At 41.6% G+C, this 8729-nt stretch overlaps 1 pseudogene; it reads right to left on the reverse strand.

Annotated features, from left to right (window-relative positions):
- Positions 1 to 3595: 3595 nt before the first annotated feature.
- On the reverse strand, positions 3596 to 7730 carry LOC129024219 (cancer/testis antigen family 45 member A6-like; annotated as a pseudogene).
- Positions 7731 to 8729: the final 999 nt, after the last annotated feature.

Below are 8729 nucleotides of genomic sequence, written 5' to 3' on the forward strand. Positions count from 1 at the left end.
GGTGCATATATATTTAGGATAGTTAGCTCTTCTTGTTGAATTGATCCCTTTACCATTATGTAATGGCCTTCTTTGTCGCTTTTGATCTTTGTTGGTTTAAAGTCTGTTTTATCAGAGACTAGGATCGCAACCCCTGCTTTTTTTTGTTTTCCATTTGCTTGGTAGATCTTCCTCCATCCCTTTATTTTGAGCCTATGTGTGTCTCTGCACAAGATGGGTCTCCTGAATACAGCACACTGATGGGTCTTGACTCTTTATCCAGTTTGCCAGTCTGTGTCTTTTAATTGGAGCATTTAGCCCATTTACATTTAAGGTTAATATTTTTATGTGTCAGTTTGATCCTGTCATTATGATGTTAGCTGATTATTTTGCTCGTTAGTTGATGCAGTTTCTTCCTAGCATTGATGGTCTTTACAATTTGGCATGTTTTTGCAGTGGCTGGTACCGGTTGTTCCTTTCCATGTTTAGTGCTTCTTTCAGGAGCTCTTTTAGGGCAGGCCTGGTGGTGACGAAATCTCTCAGCATTTGCTTGTCTGTAAAGGATTTTATTTCTCCTTCACTTATGAAGCTTAGTTTGGCTGGATGTGAAATTCTGGGTTGAAAATTCTTTTCTTTAAGAATGTTGAATATTGGCCCCCACTCTCTTCTGGCTTGTAGAGTTTCTGCCGAGAGATCCGCTGTTAGTCTGATGGGCTCCCCTTTGTGGGTAACCTGACCTTTCTCTCTGGCTGCCCTTAATATTTTTTCCTTCATTTCAACTTTGGTGAGTCTGACAATTATGTGTCTTGGAGTTGCTCTTCTCGAGGAGTATCTTTGTGGCATTCTCTGTATTTCCTGAATTTGAATGTTGGCCTGCCTTGCTAGGTTGGGGAAGTTCTCCTGGATGATATCCTGCAGAGTGTTTTCCAACTTGGTTCCATTCTCCCCGTCACTTTTGGGTACACCAATCAGATGTAGATTTGGTCTTTTCACATAGTCCCATATTTCTTGGAGGCTTTGTTCATTTATTTTTACTCTTTTTTCTCTAAACTTCTCTTTTCACTTCATTTCATTCATTTGATCTTCAATCACTGATACCCTTTCTTCCACTTGATCGAATCGGCTACTGAAGCTTGTGCATGAGTCACGTAGTTCTCATGCCATTAGGTCATTTAATCTCATGCCATTCCGCTCCATTAGGTCATTGAAGGTCTTCTCTATGCTGTTTATTCTAGCTAGCCATTCATCTAATCTTTTTTCTAGGTTTTTAGCTTCTTTACGATGGGTTTGAATATCCTCCTTTAGCTTGGAGAAGTTTCTTGTTACCAATCGCCTGAAGCCTTCTTCTCTCAACTGGTCAAAGTCATTCTCCATCCAGCTTTGTTCTGTTGCTGGCAAGGAGCTGCATTACTTTGGAGGAGAAATGGTGCTCTTATTTTTAGAATTTTCAGCTTTCTGCCCTGGTTTCTCCCCATCTTTGTGGTTTTATCTACCTTTGGTCTTTGATGATGGTGACATACAGGTGGGGTTTTGATGTGGATGTCCGTTCTGTTTGTTAGGTTTACCTCTAACAATCAGCACCCCCAGCTGCAGGTCTGTTGGAGTTTGCTGGAGGTCCACTCCAGACACTGTATGCCTGGGTATCACCAGCAGAGGCTACAGAACAGCAACTATTGCAGAACGGCAAATATTGCTGCCTGATCCTTCCTCTGGAAGCTTAATCTCAGAGGGGCACTCAGTTGTATGAGGTGTCAGTCGGCCCCTACTGGGAGGTGTCTCCCTGTTAGGCTACTTGGGGGTCAGGGACCCACTTAAGGAGGCAGTCTGTCCGTTCTCAGATCTCAAACTCCGTGTTGGGAGAACCACTACTCTCTTCAGAGTTGTCAGACTGTGATGTTTAAGTCTGCTGAAGTTTCTGCTGCCTTTTGTTCAGCTATGCCCTGCCCCCAGAGGTGGAGTCTACAGAGGCAGGCAGGCCTCCTTGAGCTGCAGTGGGCTCCACCCAGTTCGAGCTTCCTGGCCGCTTTGTTTACCTACTCAAGCCTCAGCAATGGCGAACGCCCCTCCCAACCTCACTGCTGCCTTGCAGTTTGATCTCAGACTGCTGTGCTAGCAGTGAGCGAGGCTCCATGGGCGTGGGACCCTCTGAGCCAGGCGCAGGATATAATCTCCTGGTGTGCAGTTTCCTAAGACCGTTGGAAAAGCGCAGTATTGGGGTGGGAGTGTCCCAATTTTCCAGGTACCATATGTCATGGCTTCCCTGGGCTGGGAAAGGGAATTCTCCGACAACTTGCACTTCCTGGGTGAGGCAATGCCCTGCCCTGCTTCGGCTCACACTCCATGGACTGCACCCACCATCCAATAAGCCCCAGTGAGATGAACCCGGTACTTCAGTTGGAAATGCAGAAATCACCCGTCTTCTGTGTCGCTCACGCTGGGAGCTGTAGACTGGAGCTCTTCCAATTCGGCCATCTTGGAACAAGAAATGGCCCACACTGCACCAGTTTTAAACATGAAACTCACTTTACAGGAAATGAAGTATGGGAATGGGCTCATGCTAATGGATTTCACTAGTCTTCTGATGTTCTTCAACATCATGAAGTGGCTGGCTCAATAGAACAGTGGAGTGATCTTTAAAGCCTGAGTTGTAGTTCTAGCTTTCTGGCAGTGCCTTGAGGGGCTTGGCTGACAATCTAAGAGGTGGCAATGCTGTATCCCAGCTTCAAGTATATGGAACTATTTCTCCCATAGCCACATCTATGTCTTCAAGAATGAAAGAGGCAAGATGCGGGCCTCCTCTCACTATTACTCCTGGGTGTCTAGTAGCAAAATTTTTCTTCTTATGCTCAAGAAGCAAACTTTGCTCTCAAGAAGCCAACTTTTGGCTTTGCTGGACTAGAGGTCTTAGTTACAAATTGAGAAATTTTTTAACAGGGGAACCAAAAATGATTCCATTGAAATGAAAATTGTGTCTGCCAGCTGACCACTTTGAACTCTTCATTCCTCTCAACAAAGAGACAAAGTAGGGGGTCCACTACTGACTTGGGTGATGGAAACTGAAAAAAAAAGGAGATCAGGTTCCTACTACACCAGGGGCTAAGGAAGAGTATGTCTAATATGTCTAGAGAGCTTCTTAGTCCTCCTGTGTTTTGCAATTAGAGTTCATGGAAAATCACAGCAACTCCATCCAGGTAGGACATCTAACGGTTCAGACTCTTCCGTAATGAAGGTTTGAGTCATCCTGCCAGGCCAAGCACCATGAACAACTGACATGCTATCTTAGGGCAAAGGGAATGCGAAATGGGTAGTGAAAAAAGGCAGTTATAAATACCAGCTACAACAATGTGAGCTGTTGCAGAAACCACGACGGTAATACTATTTACCTAATGGGTTAATAATATCTACCAGCACAGGTGGGAATACAAAACAACCAAAAAACAAGTTATTCTTTCAAATGAAATGCTTAGGGAAAAAGAACATCTTTTCCTAACAGAAATTTCTTAGCCTCTGGAAGGCCATTTGATTCAGTAACATATGCCAGGAGACTTCAGCAATATCCTGCTCCATCGTAGAAAACAGTAATCTGATCCTTTTCTCTCCTGAATCATTAATGAGATTATGCATTTGGGGTGTGATAATCCTCCATGGACAAGTACTCCCAAATCATATGTTCCAGTTTCTTCTCAAGGAGCTGAACAAAGTCTCGGCTCATATATCTGAAAAGAAAGAGACATGTCATTAACCAAAAGATAGCCAAAGAACCTATGCTGTAGGAAGCACCATGAAGGATAGAAAGATGAAGAAACAATCAGCATGGAAATAGAAATTCATCTGCATGGTAAGAGGTAGTCTAGCCAGCAATAACAAATGCTGGCGAGGGTGTGGAGAAAAGGGAACCTTCATACACGGTTGGTGGGAACATAAATTACTACAACAACTATGAAGAACAGTATGGAGTTTCCTCAAAAAACTAAAAATGGAGCTATCATATGATTCAGCAATTCCATTGCTGGGTATATACCCAAGAGAAAGGAAGTCAGTGTACCGAAGAGATATCTGCATTCCTATGTTTGTTGCAGCACCATTCACAGTGGCCAAGATTTGGAAGCAACCTAAGTGTCCACTAACAGATGAATGGATAAAGAAAATATGGTACATATACACCATAGAGTACTGTTCAGCCATAAAAAAGGAATGAGATTCAGTTATTTGCAACAACATGGATGGAATCAAAGGTCCTTATGTTAAGTGAAATAAGCTAGGCACAGAAAGACAAACTGCCCATGTTCTCGCTTATTTGTTGGAGCAAAAATGTAAAACAACTGAACTAATGGAGATAGAGAGTAGAATGACGGTTACCAGAGGCTGGGAAGATTACTGAGGGTGGAGGGTGTGGGAAGGGGGATGATTAATAGGTAGAAAAATAGAATAAATAAGATGTAGTATTTCATAGCCCAATAGGGTGACTATTGCCAGTAATAATTTAATTGTACATTTAAAAATAATGAAGAGTATAATTGGATTGTCCGTAACACAAAGGATAAAAGCTTGAAGAGATAGATGCCCCATTTACCGTGATATGATTATTACACATTGTTGTCTGTATCACAATATCTCATATACCCCAGAAATATATGCATCTGTTATGTCCCTACACAAATTTTTTAAAAGGCGGTTGTCTAGCAAATACAAAGAGCGTCAATCGAGGGACAATGCACACCTCAGACTATGATGATATTGGAAGTCTCCATAGTCTTTGAAGAATGAGTTAGATTCAGATAACATTAGCCTAAGTAACTGTGGAGACAGCTGTAACTGTGAGTGAGGACCAGGGTTTGAGAAACTCAAGGCAGGGGCTGTTCCCCCACGCTCACCCCCAGTACTCTATTGGGCCCAAGTGCTTAAAGAAATTGGACAGTTCCTATTTCTACCCACCTTGCTGCTTCCTTAATGATGGATTAAAAAAAATAGTTTCTTGACTTCTATAGGTCCTTGCACACCTTAAAGCAATTTGAAGATTTTTTCATATTCTAAAGGTGTTTAAAAAAACCTTCAGTATTATCAAATATAAAGAAGAATACAAGAGAATCTATACCTCAGCAATCATGCTTCATAGGCTAAAAGGTTTCAATTGCTTAAATCAAGATACTTGCACATATAAAAACTAAATAATAAAAAAGACACCTGCACATACATACCAATGAAACTCTTTTAACCCTAACCAAGTAAGAAAAGAAAAGCAAAAGGCATACTATGCTTTAGTCAAAGAAAAGAGGAACCACCGTACATTATGTGCAAACTCAACTCTGGCAAAGAATGAGCCTCAAGAGGTAACATGAATATCTTCTGAATCATAGAAAGAGAGACTTCCTATAGTTTTATAAAACAGACATTCTTACACTATTTACTTCGTCCAGTGCATCGGATTTCCTTCACTAATTGACGTTTTATATCAGCATTAATTTCTTCTTGGCTTTTGGGAAAAAGGACTATTTCTCTGCATTCTAGGTCATCTCCAGAGAAATTGCTGGTAATGATTCCTCCCACAGGTGCATTGCTACCATATTTCTGCCTCATCCCATCTTTGCTGAAGTCATCAATCTGAGAATCCAATTGGCTGGGTGGAATACCATCTCCTGTCATAAGCTCTGGTGAAACAGATTTTGACAAAAGCCATCAGTTGGAGTTTGACCACTTTCTTTCCCCTCCACACAGACCTCATGAATGACAGATCTGGAAACCAAACTGAGAAGTTGAGCTGTGAGATATGTGTGTTTCATCACCCCTCTGGGTATATCTAGGTGCTCCTCAGTTTCTAGGGAATTAATTATTTCATAAATGGGAGGACATACCAGGAGGACATCCCAGACCTGACAAACTGAGGCCAGGACACATAATACAATAAAATCACCTCTTATTTTCTGGCCCTATGAATAGATATGGAAACCAAGTAAGACAGTACAACTCTAAAGCAACATTCACAGATCCCTGGTACTCATGGGAGTTTCAGCTTGTTATGCTTTACAAGTTGAAAGCAGCAAGTCTCACTTGATATCATGATTTCTCAAATTCACTTACAAACTGCTATGTTTTACTGAGCTGGAAGCCAGACAACTGGGATACAACTCAACCGGTCTCCTGTTATATCAAACATATTCTGAGAAAATAGAGGCGGCTATTACTGCTGAAATTTCTATACGCACTCCATCACCAAAAAGTCCCTTTTAGTGTATGATTTTCCTCATCCTTCCTTTCTGTCTCACAAAAGTGACTTTCTTTTCACTCCAGGTCTGCCACCTCTCATTTATTCATCGTCTGTGGCAGGCAGCATGCCAGTAGCTGGGGATCAGCAGTAAACAGCCCAGAGAGCAACGTTCCCTGCCCTTGTGGAGCTCACATCCTCATGGGGCAGTCAGATAGTATGTGCACAATGAGCAAATGAAACAAACAGCGTTAGGCTGGTGGTAGGGAAGCAGTCCACAGGCCTGTGGGCAACAGCAGCAGAGGGAGCTCCGGGAGCTGCCACTGGTTGGGCAGAGCCTTCTGTGGAGGTACCCTTGGGCAGGGCTTGAAGGAAGAAGCAGAGCTGCCTGCGCAGAGGCAGAGGGGAAGTTCCAGGTTGTGGTGAGGCCAAGGGTATGGGCTGGAGTGGGGATGGACCAGGCACTATGCGGTGAAGGACAGAAGCAGAGAGAGTCAGGAGATGATGGGGCCCGTGTGAGGAGAGAGTGATGGAGGCCAGGCCACGCAGAACCTCGCAGACCAAAGCTGGTTCACAGTCGGTTCTGAGTGCTAAGGAAAGTTGAGGATGGGTGTTCAGGAGCGACATGGCATGATGTGATTTACATGCCAACATGATGACCTGGCTGCAGGGTTGGAGGGTATGTGTTTGATGGGGACAATAACGGGAAACATGGAGGTATCACAGGAGCTCAGTGATTGATCATGGCAGAGTGGAATAGAAGGAGAGAGAGAGATGCTGGGGTTCAGAAATTTTTTACAGTATTTAGAGAAGAGAAGAAAAAGAAAGGTAGAAAAAAGAATGACAGGTGTCGGGTGCAGTGGCTCGTGCCTGTAATCCCAGCACTTCGGGAGGCTGAGGTGGGTGGATCACCTGAGGTGAGGAGTTTGAGACCAGCCTGGTCAATATGGCGAAATCCCATCTCTACTAAAATTACAAAAATTCGCTGGGTGTGGTGGCTGCTGCTTGTAATCCCAGCTACTTGGGAGGCTGCAGCAGGAGAATCACTTGAACCCAGGAGACCGAGATTTCAGTGAGCCGAGATCGCGCCACTGCACTCTAGCCTGACTGAGAAGAGCGAAACTGCGTCTCAAGAAACGGACAAGAAATTTAAAAAAAATTGTGGAAAGTGGAAATCCTAGAAGGCTTTCATGAAGAAGCGAGTGAACAACTGTCAAATGCTGCTGAGAAATTAATGGCAATGTCAGCTGAAACTGTTGACCTTGTCAAGGACAGTTTCTCTGGAGGGGATGAGGCAGGAGGCCGACTGCACTGGATACAGCATGAAGAGGTGATGAGGACAGGCTTACTTACTGTTTTCTTTGGACATGGCAGAGCCTGCAATAAGACTGTCTCCTGCTCCTTGTTTCCTTGCCAACAGGGCCATCTTCTGCCTTTTCTGATATGAAGGACTGTCACATTCCCTGGGACGTTTAAACACGGTTTCAGGATCTACAGACACCTTCCCTGTTTTATCGGTTATTGTTTCCTGAAAAACATCAATGAACATATTCCATTCATGACAAAAATCTAACAATCACAAAATGGCAAACAGTTTGCATATGTGTATACAACCAAAACTTTGAATCATTAATTTCACTTTTAATCACGAGCCAAGATTTACCAAGTCTCAACAAACACTCTGTTCTCAGGAAAAGAAACCTAATTTTAATGTACACTAAGTAAAACACAAGAAAGATGGTATAACCGAATCAATCAGAATGCTTGTGGAATAAGCAGCTGTCATCAACCAAAAATAGATAAAAATATTATTACCTATTTGAAGATGTATAAGCCAATCTGTATTAACCCTTATTAGGAAAAATACATGTAGAAACCAATATGTATTAACCCTTATTATACATTATATTTTAAATTATATATATTATACATTATATTATACATAATATATATTTAATATAGAAGTATGTATACTTATATATTATATATAGAAGTATGTATACGTATATATTATATAAATGTAGAAGTATGTATACTTATACTTATGTATTAGTATATAAGTATATTATATATTTATTATATATTCAAATAGATGTATAAACCAATCTGTATCAACCCTTATTAGGAAAAATGAGGACAAAGAAAAGGATTTTAGAATATTGATACAAAACTGATAACAACATCTGACAAGGACTTTAGAAGAAAGAAAAGCTACAAGATCAAGCCAAAATACAAGCCAAGATCACCCCTGAACTTAAGACACAAAATTTCAAACTAAACGTGAGCAAATAAAATGCAACAGTACTTAAAAAGGACATACATCAGCCATGGTGAAGTATATTGTAGAAATGCAACATTGATTTAACATTTGAAAATCAATAAATGTAATTCACCATATTGACAACAACAACAACAAAAACCCAGGGAAACACCACATGATCGTTTTCATATATGGTCAATGTTTAAAGTCCATTCGTGATAAAAACTATCACCAACTTAGGAAAAAGGGCAACTTTCCCATTCTGTTTAGCATATGTACAAAAAAATA

Source organism: Pongo pygmaeus, chromosome X (assembly GCF_028885625.2).
Source record: "Pongo pygmaeus isolate AG05252 chromosome X, NHGRI_mPonPyg2-v2.0_pri, whole genome shotgun sequence".
NCBI lineage: Eukaryota > Metazoa > Chordata > Mammalia > Primates > Hominidae > Pongo > Pongo pygmaeus.